The 11,465-nt window shown below is 40.1% G+C and overlaps 2 non-coding genes across 2 annotated transcripts; both read right to left on the reverse strand.

Moving 5' to 3' along the window:
• Positions 1 to 4,121: 4,121 nt before the first annotated feature.
• TRNAQ-CUG (transfer RNA glutamine (anticodon CUG)) lies at positions 4,122 to 4,193 on the reverse strand. The gene has a single exon. It is a non-coding gene; the product is annotated as a tRNA-Gln (tRNA).
• A 455-nt stretch (positions 4,194 to 4,648) lies between these two features.
• Positions 4,649 to 4,722, reverse strand: TRNAN-GUU (transfer RNA asparagine (anticodon GUU)). Its single transcript has one exon. It is a non-coding gene; the product is annotated as a tRNA-Asn (tRNA).
• Between the last annotated feature and the right edge of the window lie 6,743 nt (positions 4,723 to 11,465).

Genomic DNA, 11,465 nt, shown 5'->3' on the forward strand with positions numbered 1-11,465 from the left:
CAACCATTGCTGCCCACACCATGGAGGCAGAATTCATAGCATTGTACGAGACTATTTCGCAGGCTATATGGTTAAAGAACTTCATATCACAGTTAAAGGTGGTTGATTCCATTGGGAAGCCACTGAAGGTCTACTATGATAATGAAGTTGTGGTGTTCTTTTCGAACAACAAGAAAAGTATTACGTCATGTAAGCATATGAAATTGAAGTATTTTGTTGTTAAAGAAATGACGGAGAATCATTTAGTGCATATTGTTAATATTGGTACCAAAGAGATGATTGTAGATCCTCTTACTAAAGGGCTAGCACCGGGATTATATTACGAACATGTAAACTCTTTTTAACATATGCATATAAATAAAGTGATCACTTTCATTTCTTGATTCTCATTATGGTTATTATTGATCTCATAAGTATTGGAGATTCAACTCAAGATCTATAGAATAGATTATAAAGGCCAATCTATTCATCAAGTTATTCCCATAAGGTTTTCTAGTTAAAAGATTTATTGTCGAATCAAGTGGGAGAATGTTGGATTAACCACCACGATTGACATGGTGGTTATCCACGATGTGGATACATCCCCATATCAGGAATGATCCATCCGATAAATCAGCATACGATAAGGGAGAACGGTTCGTTTCCACCCTATGTTTTATAAATACATGGTATCATGAGCGACCCTATGACGGGGAATACAGGTCTACTCACCGGCTGCCTAAGGAAGCTTGCACTTGTGGTAGCTGCAACCCGGCTGAGCAGAAAACCTCCGACGACCTCCATTTTCGGTAACCACAACATCCAAATGGCCAGATCAGGTATGTGTCCCCTGCATTTTTTGCTCTGTGTTTTCTGTTTTTACGCAGAGCCACCACTTTTCAGGAGTCGGCAACACCGAACAGTCGATATCCCAACTTCTTCTCCATAATTTCACTTGGAAAAGAACATGAGAGAAATCTCCTTTCCTATGTTGCTTTAAATTCATCAATCTGGGGAACATGATCAAACTATTTTGAAAACTGACAGTCAAGAGAGTCTCTTGAATGCAGATAAGCATTATGGGTTACTTTTGTCTTCAAAGTAAAAGATAGTTAAAAAAATATTTACAATGATATAAAGGTGTTCTGGATTGTTTGAGGAGTCTTGAGCCAGCTGAAACTGGGTTATAGTTTTTTCAAGACTATGGATGTATGAGACAATTTGGGTTAAATTAAACCAAAGGTGTCTTGATTAAAGTGAACCAATTTTTTATCAGATTTTCTGAACCATTTCGTTGGCCTAAGGACTCAATCTAGAGTTCAAAAATTGAATTTTATTATGAACTTTTTCAAGTTCTTCAGTGTTCTTTTTACTCAACAAATTGAAATTTATTAAGCCCTACTCAAAATTGAGTGTTTTAGTTATCATCATTTCGGATTTATGATTACTTGGGTCTGTTGGATTTTGGATTGGATCAGATCCAATTTAAATGTGACCCATATTAACATGGGCACATCAAGGGACATATATGAGTGTGGCTTTTGGGTTTTGGAGGTTACAAGACAATTATGAGTTCATGCTCATTAGAGACCTCCGCTAGTGCTCATTATGAACACATTATAGACCCATTATAGGCTTTCCTCATATCTTCCTATAAATAGGAGAGATCCATGATAGCTCTACAAGACTACCATGAGGACCTACGTGGTTATTGAGTGTCACATTCATGTGTGATCTTTCTCTCTGTGTTCAAGAGTCTTGCTTACCTCTCGATATTCTGGCCTGGGCTCATCTTGAGCATCGATAGGCTGAGGAGAACGTCGACCACCTGCAACCACCAAAGCATTGTTCGGATCATCTAAGGCCGGATCTAGTAAGTGATTCTCTGCGATCCATTTTATGCTAACAAGGTACACCATGCCAATCATCTGATTTTTTAATAGAAGATGGTATCAAAATAGTTGCCAGTATATTTGCCAGTTGAATAGGCATTTTATCATTCTTATGTGAAGGAAGAAGTAAAAGGGGTTTTGTACTGGTACTTTGCCCAGTGGATTGAGAAGGTTTTGAAAGACAATATTTTCATTGGACACAATGAAGAAATATGATTTTCCACTAACAATGGACCAAGATTTTTCTTTCTGGCTCATGGGAGTTATAACCATGAGAGATATTTGTTGAAGCGAGCTCTTTAATTTTTCTTCTCAACAATTCAACTACTATGTTAGCATTATGAGGGAAAATGTAATATTGTAAGAATATTTTTCAATTTGGAACAATATCATTTTCTTAGTAGATAAGACTAAACCATTTTATTTGACATCAATAATAAATATTTTCAAATGTTTTAAATGTTGGTCAATATTTTGAAAAAAATATATATTACATTATCAATGTATACAATTAAGAAATTAGCATAATTATTGAAATTTTCATTCATTACCTTTTGAAATTCGGATAGTGCATTCTTTAATCCAAACTACATGAGATTCCATTCATAATGACCGAATGGGGTTGTAAAGGTTGTTTTGTATATATGTCTTCTTCCTATATTTGAATTTATAAATATAAATATAAATATAAATATAGTTTTTTTTTCTTTTTATGCTTCCCATATGCACTCATGCACATGCATTTTGCTAGTAAAAGAAAAAAGAGTGAGTGGAGGGCCAAACCCAGTACACAAGCAACTAACAAGAAAAAGTGTATTGGGGGAAAGACCCAGGTCTTTTATACAATTGAGCCCCCCCTGGATCCCATGACCCACCAACCTTAATCCTTAAAAAGACCCCTAAAAAAAAGTTGGGTTTGCATTTTGTGGACCAATCCCACAAAAGGTTGGTTTCTGTAAACTACTTGGAGATGGCTAGAATAGTTGTTTGGTTTGCTTCATATATCAATAATGGCACATTCTTTGCTTGATTTGCTTCATATCTCAATAATGTGTTAAAAAAATGTCTTGTTCTTTCATGTCAGAGACGCCTAGTGATTCAATACTTTTTTCCATGCAGGATGAGGAAACTGCTCTCAGAATCAGAAACCTAATCGCACTGGCTTAGTCTGTTGTACTTGCGGTCGATGTCCTGACAGTATAAACTCATGGCACACCTCTTGCCCCTAAGGAGTTGTCCTTATCATCATAGGTGGGACTTGCCCTTATTAATGGAAGGGCTGATGCTTATGAGAATAAAAACCTGACCACAGCTGCACACAATATGCACCACTTTTTTTTCATGCAGGATGAGAAAACTGCTCTCAGAATCAGAAACCTAATCGCACTGGCTGTCTGTTGTAGTTATGGCTGCTGTCCTGACGGTATAAACCCATGGCACACCCCTTGCCCCTAAGGAGATGTCAAGCTTCTGCTGATGAAGGACTTATCATCGTAGGTGGGACTTGCCCTTATTAATGCAAGGGCTGATGCTTGTGAGAATAAAAATCTGACCACACCTGCACACAATGTGCACCTATGAGGGATGGCAGTGGACCTGGGGACAACGGGGCTCCGCCCTGCCTCGCCCGTTTGGACCGGGGATGAAGGTTAAAATCTATCCCCGTGCAGGGATGAACTTATGCTTTTCCCCGCCCCGCCCCGCCCCTTCCCCATCCCCATCCCAATCCCCACCTAGCCCCGCCCCGTCCCCAATCCTTTAAGGAATGACTATAGACCAAGGGGAAACGGGCCCCGCCTCGCCCCCGTTTGGACCAGGGATGGAGGCGGGGGTGGAGGTTCGGATTTTGAAACGGGGCGGGGGTGGAGACCTTGTCCCCCGCCCCTGTCGACTGCCATCCCTAACTTATGATGATAAGGACAGGCAAGGGGTGTGCCATAGGTTTATACTGTCAGGACAGTGACGGTAAGTATAACAGACTAAGCCAGTGCGATTAGGTTTCTAATTGCACTGGCTATGTCTGCTGTCCTGACGGTATAAACCCATGTCCCACCCTTTGCCCCGGCTGATTAAGGACTTATCATCATAGGTGGGACTTGACTTATTAATGCAAGGGCTGATACCTATGAGAATAAAAAACTGACGGCACCTGCACACAATGTGCACCACATAGTAAAATGCACATGAGTGAGGCGAAGTCGGGAAAAACAAAAAGTGAAGGGGAGGAAACGCGATAAAAAAAGACATATAAGGTCCCACCGAGATTTGAACTCGGGTTACTGGATTCAGAGTCCAATGTCCTAACCACTAGACCATGGGACCACTTGAGATACATGACTTGAACTCAACTATCTTAACTTTTGTCCCAGTTACAGATCGCGCCACCTTCAGGATGCATGCATATATAAATAAGCCGCATTCTAAATCAGTTGCACTGTGATGCAGAGGATGTTTCTCTTTAAAGGAAAAGAAAAAGTCCTTTTTGACCCGCTATTTAAAATAATATTCTTGTGTTAATATTCAAAATTAGAAATAAAAGGTGTTATAAAACACTTTATTACAAGAAATATTTCGAAAAGAGAAGCCCTTGATCAAACCCTTTCTGTGAATGTTTTTCATCTAAAATATAATTCTCAATTATTTTGTTACCTTCTTGATTTTCATGCACTCGCCCAAAAAAAAACAATGTTCTCATGATTTCTGCTCCCCATAATAGGCAAAGTTAGTCAAAATGCAACCATTATTGGCAAAACAAAACAAAAAAATAAATATCCAAACGCTAGAGGAAGGGCTTGAACCTTCGACCTTATGGTTAACAGCCATACGCTCTAACCAACTGAGCTACTCCAGCTGTTGTAAAAAAAATATTTAAGGTCAATAATTAAAAAAAGCATTAACATATATAAAAAAATACACCAAAAACATAAATAAAAAATGTTTATTTCATTGCCATCATGATAACAATACGATATTGTCAAAACAGAATATTTTTTTAAAGAACATCATGTCTTTCAATCTTATATCAACCTTTGAAACAAATCGAATAAAATCACAATATTTTCCAAAAATACAATCAATAAATGCAAGACAGAACAAAACATGGAAAACCGAATACAAACCAATACAAACAAAATGAAAAGCAGAAAAAATCTTCTCTTAGTGAAAATCCATTTTTTTGTTTGATAACTAAAGAAATCACCAGTGCAAGACCGATAACGATGAATTTACCAACATTCCCCTTCAAGAACCCCACGCGGTTAAGGTAATTGTATATATATATATATATTTTTTGAAAGGCAAGCTGGAGTTAGGCGGACCCCTACCACTACCACTACCAGAACAACAGCAGCCCCATGTGGCAGAGGGATTCGATACTGGGCCTTCAGCTTGACACAAGACCCCGCTCCCCACATGGGATACCACATCGGTGGTGGTTAGGTGATTGTACTTGGGCCACACAAAACACAGAGAATCACTAAACGTGCAGAGATTCTGTGTTTTGTGTAGCCCAAGTTGTTTGTGAAGTACTGAAGCCCAATGTTGTCTATAGGAGGTGCGGCAGAAAATTGATAAGCCACTAACCTGAATCAGCTATTTTTTAATAAATATAAAAATACCTAAAATTGATTTTAAATATTATTTTAATGGTTTTAACGTGTCACGTTCTAATTGACACTATTTTTAATTACTTTTTAGCCGGCAGATTCACCAGGCAGAATCATTGGCAAAACCAGACAGGTCCGATTCCGATACCAAGAGATCGGCTCAGCATTAACCATCTGATGATCTCAAGCACCATAGCAGTTAGAACTCCTTGGGGTACCCCGAGAAAGTATTTGGTGCCCTTTGGGTAAGAAACCCTCCAGCTAGAACTCATACTGGGATGCTTTTTTTTTTTCAACCGAAAATCCAACTCCAAAAAAGATATTCGGCATGGTCAAAACAGTAAGAATTGCCTCTTGAATCGGATTTTTTCGGCGTAAAAAGATGATTTAATGTTGAAAATTTGGTATATTATACACCAGTGGCGGAGCCAAAAGTTTTTCGTTGGGTGGGCAGACTTCGGGTGGTGATGATCGACCTCTATCGGTGGCGCAATGGCTCGAAGCCTCCGTGGTGGTGAAGATCATAGATCAAGATCGAAAGCCTGTTTCGGTAGTTGAGCCACCTCCTTCTCGGTGGTGATCCAGCAGCAAGCCGAAGGTCTTCCAACTGAGGTGCCTCCTCAGCTCCCTCTCGGAGGGGACGGTCCTCGCCACAGCATGAGGCGGAGCAACTCCCTCGGCTGGCACCATCTCATGTCCACCGTCTCCTGCGTCTGGGTGCCATAGGGTACTTTGTATCGCAAGGAGGCTTGATCTCCACTCCTGCACCACCCTGTTCTGATCTTCTTCGACAAGCATTCGCAAGGAAAGAATGCAACCACCAAATCGTGCGGAATGAAGAAGAAGACCCGAGTCGTATCATATTTCGACTCGGTTTCTAATTCTGAGGTGGGCGACCGCCTACCCAAGCCCACCCCTGGCTTCGCCACTGTTATACACCATAAAATCTTACGTGTCAGAATAACATGATCCAAGAACGGATTTCTACTAACCCAAATATGTGAATCACATTTGGAAGCTCAGATGTGTAAAAAATATTAAAAATAAAAATATTACTGTTTTTTACTAAAGAGTTCCTTACCCACCAGGGTAGCAAACACTAACCCGGGTAACATCCTCCCAAAAGAATTAAAAATGATCATAACTTACAAAAAAAGGGGGAAAAAAAGAAAATAGCTAAAAAAAGATTGGCAAAGTTTATGTTGGTGTAGCTCATTTCCCCAAATTTCTTTTATGCAAAGGCAATACATAGCCTAGAGACTAAAGCAGGTTATATGTCCCCCCCCCCCCCGAACAGGGCCGGTACTGAGATCTCATGTTCGGGGGTTCCAAATAGTGCCACGTATAAGATCCAGACCGGCATGGATCCCGATGTTTGTCCGCATCATACTGCATCGTAATTTGGTACCGCAACAAAGACTTAAGTACCCTTTACCGCCATTCGCTTCCTCTTCCTCGAACGGACATAAATGCCCTCCTTCTAGAAAACTGAATCGTCGGTTCGTGAAAAGGACAAAACTGCCCTCCATCGTTATCGCGCCAAAACGTTCCGCAGAGTTTGCGTATGTAGCAAGCGTTATGTTGTAGGATTCAAATAGTTCAAAACAATTCATTCTCTCTCTAAGCACTCTACCGGAGATTCTTTGCTTTCATCTGGAGTCGTCGGAGCATCCTTTTCCTTTGTTTCAGAGCATCTGTTTCCGTCTTACGCACAACCGCAACATAATAACCACCTTCTGTTGCGTATTAGTTGTTACCACTGCTTACTCTACAGTTGGAATATCTAAATTTCCATCGTTTCGATGAGTTTCGTGTAAGGTTTCTTTCTTCAATCTGAAGATTGTTTCTTATACAACGATTTGTTTCTTATGAACCCAAATATTCCGACGATTTCTAATCATGATGATCGTGTAATGTGTTGTGCAGGTTAGCAATGTTTGTGTCTCATCATATTAGAGATACCCCGTCGTTCTATGGGTTGTCTATTAGAGAAGTGATCCGCCAGTCCCATCTATCTAAGGTTTTTGAAAGATACCAAAATATACTTAAGATTGAGAACGATGAAAATAGGGAAAAAGCCTTGGAATCGTATTATGCGGAGGATTATCCATCAGATATCGAGGCTGCAGATCAAAGGAAGAACTCTGAATTACGAAAGATGCAGAACAAGGATGACGAAGAGAAGGCAAAGGCAAGAAATATTGATGAGAATATAAATAGAAGGCGGAGGATTAACGCACAGGTGATGGAAAAGATGAAGAAGAATGCGGAAGAGTTTCAAAGTTATGTTAGATATTTAGTGGATGAAACTGCGGCACAATGTAAGAGGAGAGACTTGGAGCGCAGTGCAATGTTTAACAAGGCATGGCTACTGAAGAAAGAGGAGGAGAGGCGAAGGCAAATGAATAAGGAGAAGGAAGAGAAGGAACAGAATATTCCTTAGTATGAGGAAGAAAAGGAAAGGCGAATGAGGGAGAAGGAGTTTGAGGAAGCTAAGGAAATGCAAATGCAAGAGAAGGAGAATGAGGAAAAGAAGGAAAGGCAACGAAAGGAGAAGGAGGAGGAAGAAGAAAAGGAAAGAGAAAGGAAGAAGCAGGAGGAAGAATTCCAGGAAAGAAGGAAACAAGATCTGGAAGAGAAAGAAAGGCGGCGGAAGGAGAAGGAGGAGGAAGAAAAGGAAAGGGAGAGGAAGAAGCAGGAGGAGGAAGTGCAGGAAAGGTTAAGAAAGAAGCAAGAGAAATAGGCGAAAAGGGAGAGAGAAAGGAAGCAGAAGGATGAGGAGAAAAAGCAGAGAGAAAGGAAGGAGAAGGAGGAGGAGGCGAAAAAGGAGAGAGAAAAAATGCAGGAGGAGAAAAGGGAGAGAGAAAGGAAGCAGAGGAAGGAAGAGGAGAAAAGGGAGAGAGAAAGGAAGGAGAAGAAGGAGGAGGAGAATAGGGAGAGAGAAAGGAAGCAGAAGAAGGAGGAGGAGAAAAGGGAGAGAGAAAGGAAGCAGAGGAAGGAAGAGGAGAAAAGGGAGAGAGAAAGGAAGGAGAAGAAGGAGGAGGAGAATAGGGAGAGAGAAAGGAAGCAGAAGGAGGAGGAGAAAAGGGAGAGAGAAAGGAAGGAGAAGGAGGATGAGAAAAGGAAGGATATAGAAAGGATGGAGAAGGAGGGCGAGAAAAGGAAGGTGAGAGAAAGGCATGCGATGGTGGAGCTGGTAAAGATGGAGATTGAAAGGCAATTGGAGGCAGTGGACCCACCAGAAAGTCCTAGGTTAGATGGAGAACAGGAGAAAATAGCGACCAAGGTAAATATATTCGTTCTGTCTGTGAAGATTTAATAACATGTTTAGCGATTTTGGTATATCGATTACTGTGTTAGGTATTAATATGTATAGCGATTACTGTGATAGTCTGTCTGCAACTAATATTATTTATAGCGGTTAGTAGAATAGTATTTATAAGTACAAATGGAACTAAATTACAATTGGTAGGAATAATATGTTATTTTGTGTTACAGGGAGTTCACAGGAGAAGTAGAGCACCAGGTGAAAAGCTCGGAGGTCGGTGTCAATGGCCTGTAGTTCTGTCGTGGTATGGTAAGCTGAGTGCATATCAGAAGGACCGATTACGAAATATGCACTTCGGTGGCCTTTTGGACCAGCAATATTTTAAAACTTGCTGGAATACCATGACCCACCTGGTAAATAAATGGAATGATAAGACGAATACATTCCAGTTTGATTCTTTTGAGATCACCATGACTCTAGAAGATGTGGCGAGGATCACTGGCCTTAAGTGCGATGGCAGTGCTGTCCTGTTACGACATTCAAACTATAACGCAAGGGAGAAATGCACGGCCCTGTTAGGAATGTCGATGGACGAATGGAGTCAATGTATTTCTGGTGGAATGAATTCCATATCAATGAAAGTCTTATTTTTTCGTAATAAATGGGAAGGTCACTCCGCTACTTGTGCATCTGAAATAGCTGACCAAGAGTTGCGCGGCTTCCTTCTATATTTTTTGGTCTTACATTATTTTCCGATTGTTCTGGTTCGAGAATAAGTTCCATGTGGCTGCAGTACCTGGCAGACTTAGACGAAGTCGACGACTATGCATGGGGTGCCGCTATGCTCGCACACTTGTACAGTCAACTCCACCGTGAGAGTAATGGTACGAAAACTGTTGGTGGATTTTGGCCATTTGTTCAGGTATTTGTTGATTACATATTTAGTAATTGTAGACAAATCTCATTGCAGGTTGTTGTGTTACTAATAATATTGTCTTTGTTAGGCGTGGGCGTTGGAAAATATTATCCCATTGCGTCCACGTTGTGGCCCTTCGATTTATGGTTTTCCAAAGATCGGTCGCTGGGCTAGAATAAACGTCGCAGTTTATAATGCTAAGTCCATTTTAGATGGGCTGCAACTAAACGAGGTAAACGTTCTAAAATTGTTTACAATCGCGTCAGCATTTACTATTGAGTATTATAAATCGTTGTAATGTTCAACATTCTTAAGTATCCATCGCTGCAGGATTGTCTTCCGTAGTACATATCATTGTTGTCATATCATGCGTAAATAAATTTTAATATATTTGTCATTCATTATTAAAAAGAATTACCAATGTACAGGTTTTTTGGAGACCTTATGGAGATGGTGAGGACAATGATGAAGACGTTCTTGTGGAGGCTGCAAGATTGTTTGACCGCGATTTATGGCTATTCTGCAATTTTGAAGCCGAGTTGCAGCAAGGTAGTCGAGTTCTCCTACAATCTGGCTTGGGGCAATCTATCCCAAATAAGCCTTTGGAAGTGAGAAGGAAGATGAATAGTGGTGGGGGCAGGAACGTGAATTGGCCCGATCGCTACAAAGACGAATTATTAAATTGGAACTCAGGTGGTTTCCCTGCCGTATCGTACGATCATGAAGGATGACAATTTGATCCCTTCTATTTTGAAAGGTATTGGGAACCAATGCGGTGAAATCTGAAGATTGAAAAAATTATGAACCCATGCCTCCCAACTGCCCCTTCTCATGTTGTAGCCCAGCCTCTACAACCAAAACGCCGTCTCTCTCTAGTTACTACGACTAGTCCCTCAGTAACAAAGCGCGAGGAAGAGCGAACACTTGCTCTAAAAGAGAACATTGTTTCTGCCGCAAGGTTCGAAGTTATAGAGAGGGAGAATAAGAAATTAAAGGCAAAAGTAAGCACTATGGGGGATTCAATTGAACTCAGTGGTAGAGATGATGACCAGTTTTCTTAATAAATGTCTCGCAACGAAGATGCCACGCAGGATAGACAGTGCACAAATAAAAAGTGAGAGACAAGTCTATGATATTTCATCTGATTCGTCAAGTGCCTCAGAATAAATCCTAGATTTTCATTTTTATCACGCTAGGTTTTTGTTGTAATTGTATAATGAGTTGTAGTAACATGACATTCTTTTATTGTTTAATTCTTTATTATTACATCTTTTCGTCTGTGGATCTCGGTAATAAATAAACTTTAATCGAAAATAGATGTTTGTTCAGAAATCGTGGCATTGCCTAACCTCTTTGACATCGCTAAGATATATCATTTCTGTTTAGCAATCGCTGTATTTGTCTCCGCCTTGAAAGAATATCGCAAAAAGGATTGGCGATGTAAGCCGTGAACAATAATTTAACGAGTTCTGACGGCGTAAATGATAACAGTCAATAGCGATAAGAAAAAGGTTTGTTGTTAAAAAACCGCTGAGGAAAGTATGTTGCATGAATATATCGATGTATCCATATACGATAATCAATAGAATAATCGTGAAAGATTATTCATACCTGAAAGTTTGTTATAATGGGACCGACAAATGACGGGTTTTTAATTATTTAAAAGTGAATAATTTAATTTTCGGGGTGTTTCCGAAAAAGTCTGGCATGTGAGATGACGTATTTTTAATTATTTCTATCGAAAAAAGGGCGGTTTGTGGAAAGACGTATTTTTAAATACTTCGAACGCAATCATTTAATTTGGC

This window comes from Nuphar pumila, chromosome 12 (genome assembly GCF_984573655.1).
Source record: "Nuphar pumila chromosome 12, dmNupPumi1.hap1.1, whole genome shotgun sequence".
Taxonomy (NCBI): Eukaryota; Viridiplantae; Streptophyta; class Magnoliopsida; order Nymphaeales; family Nymphaeaceae; genus Nuphar; species Nuphar pumila.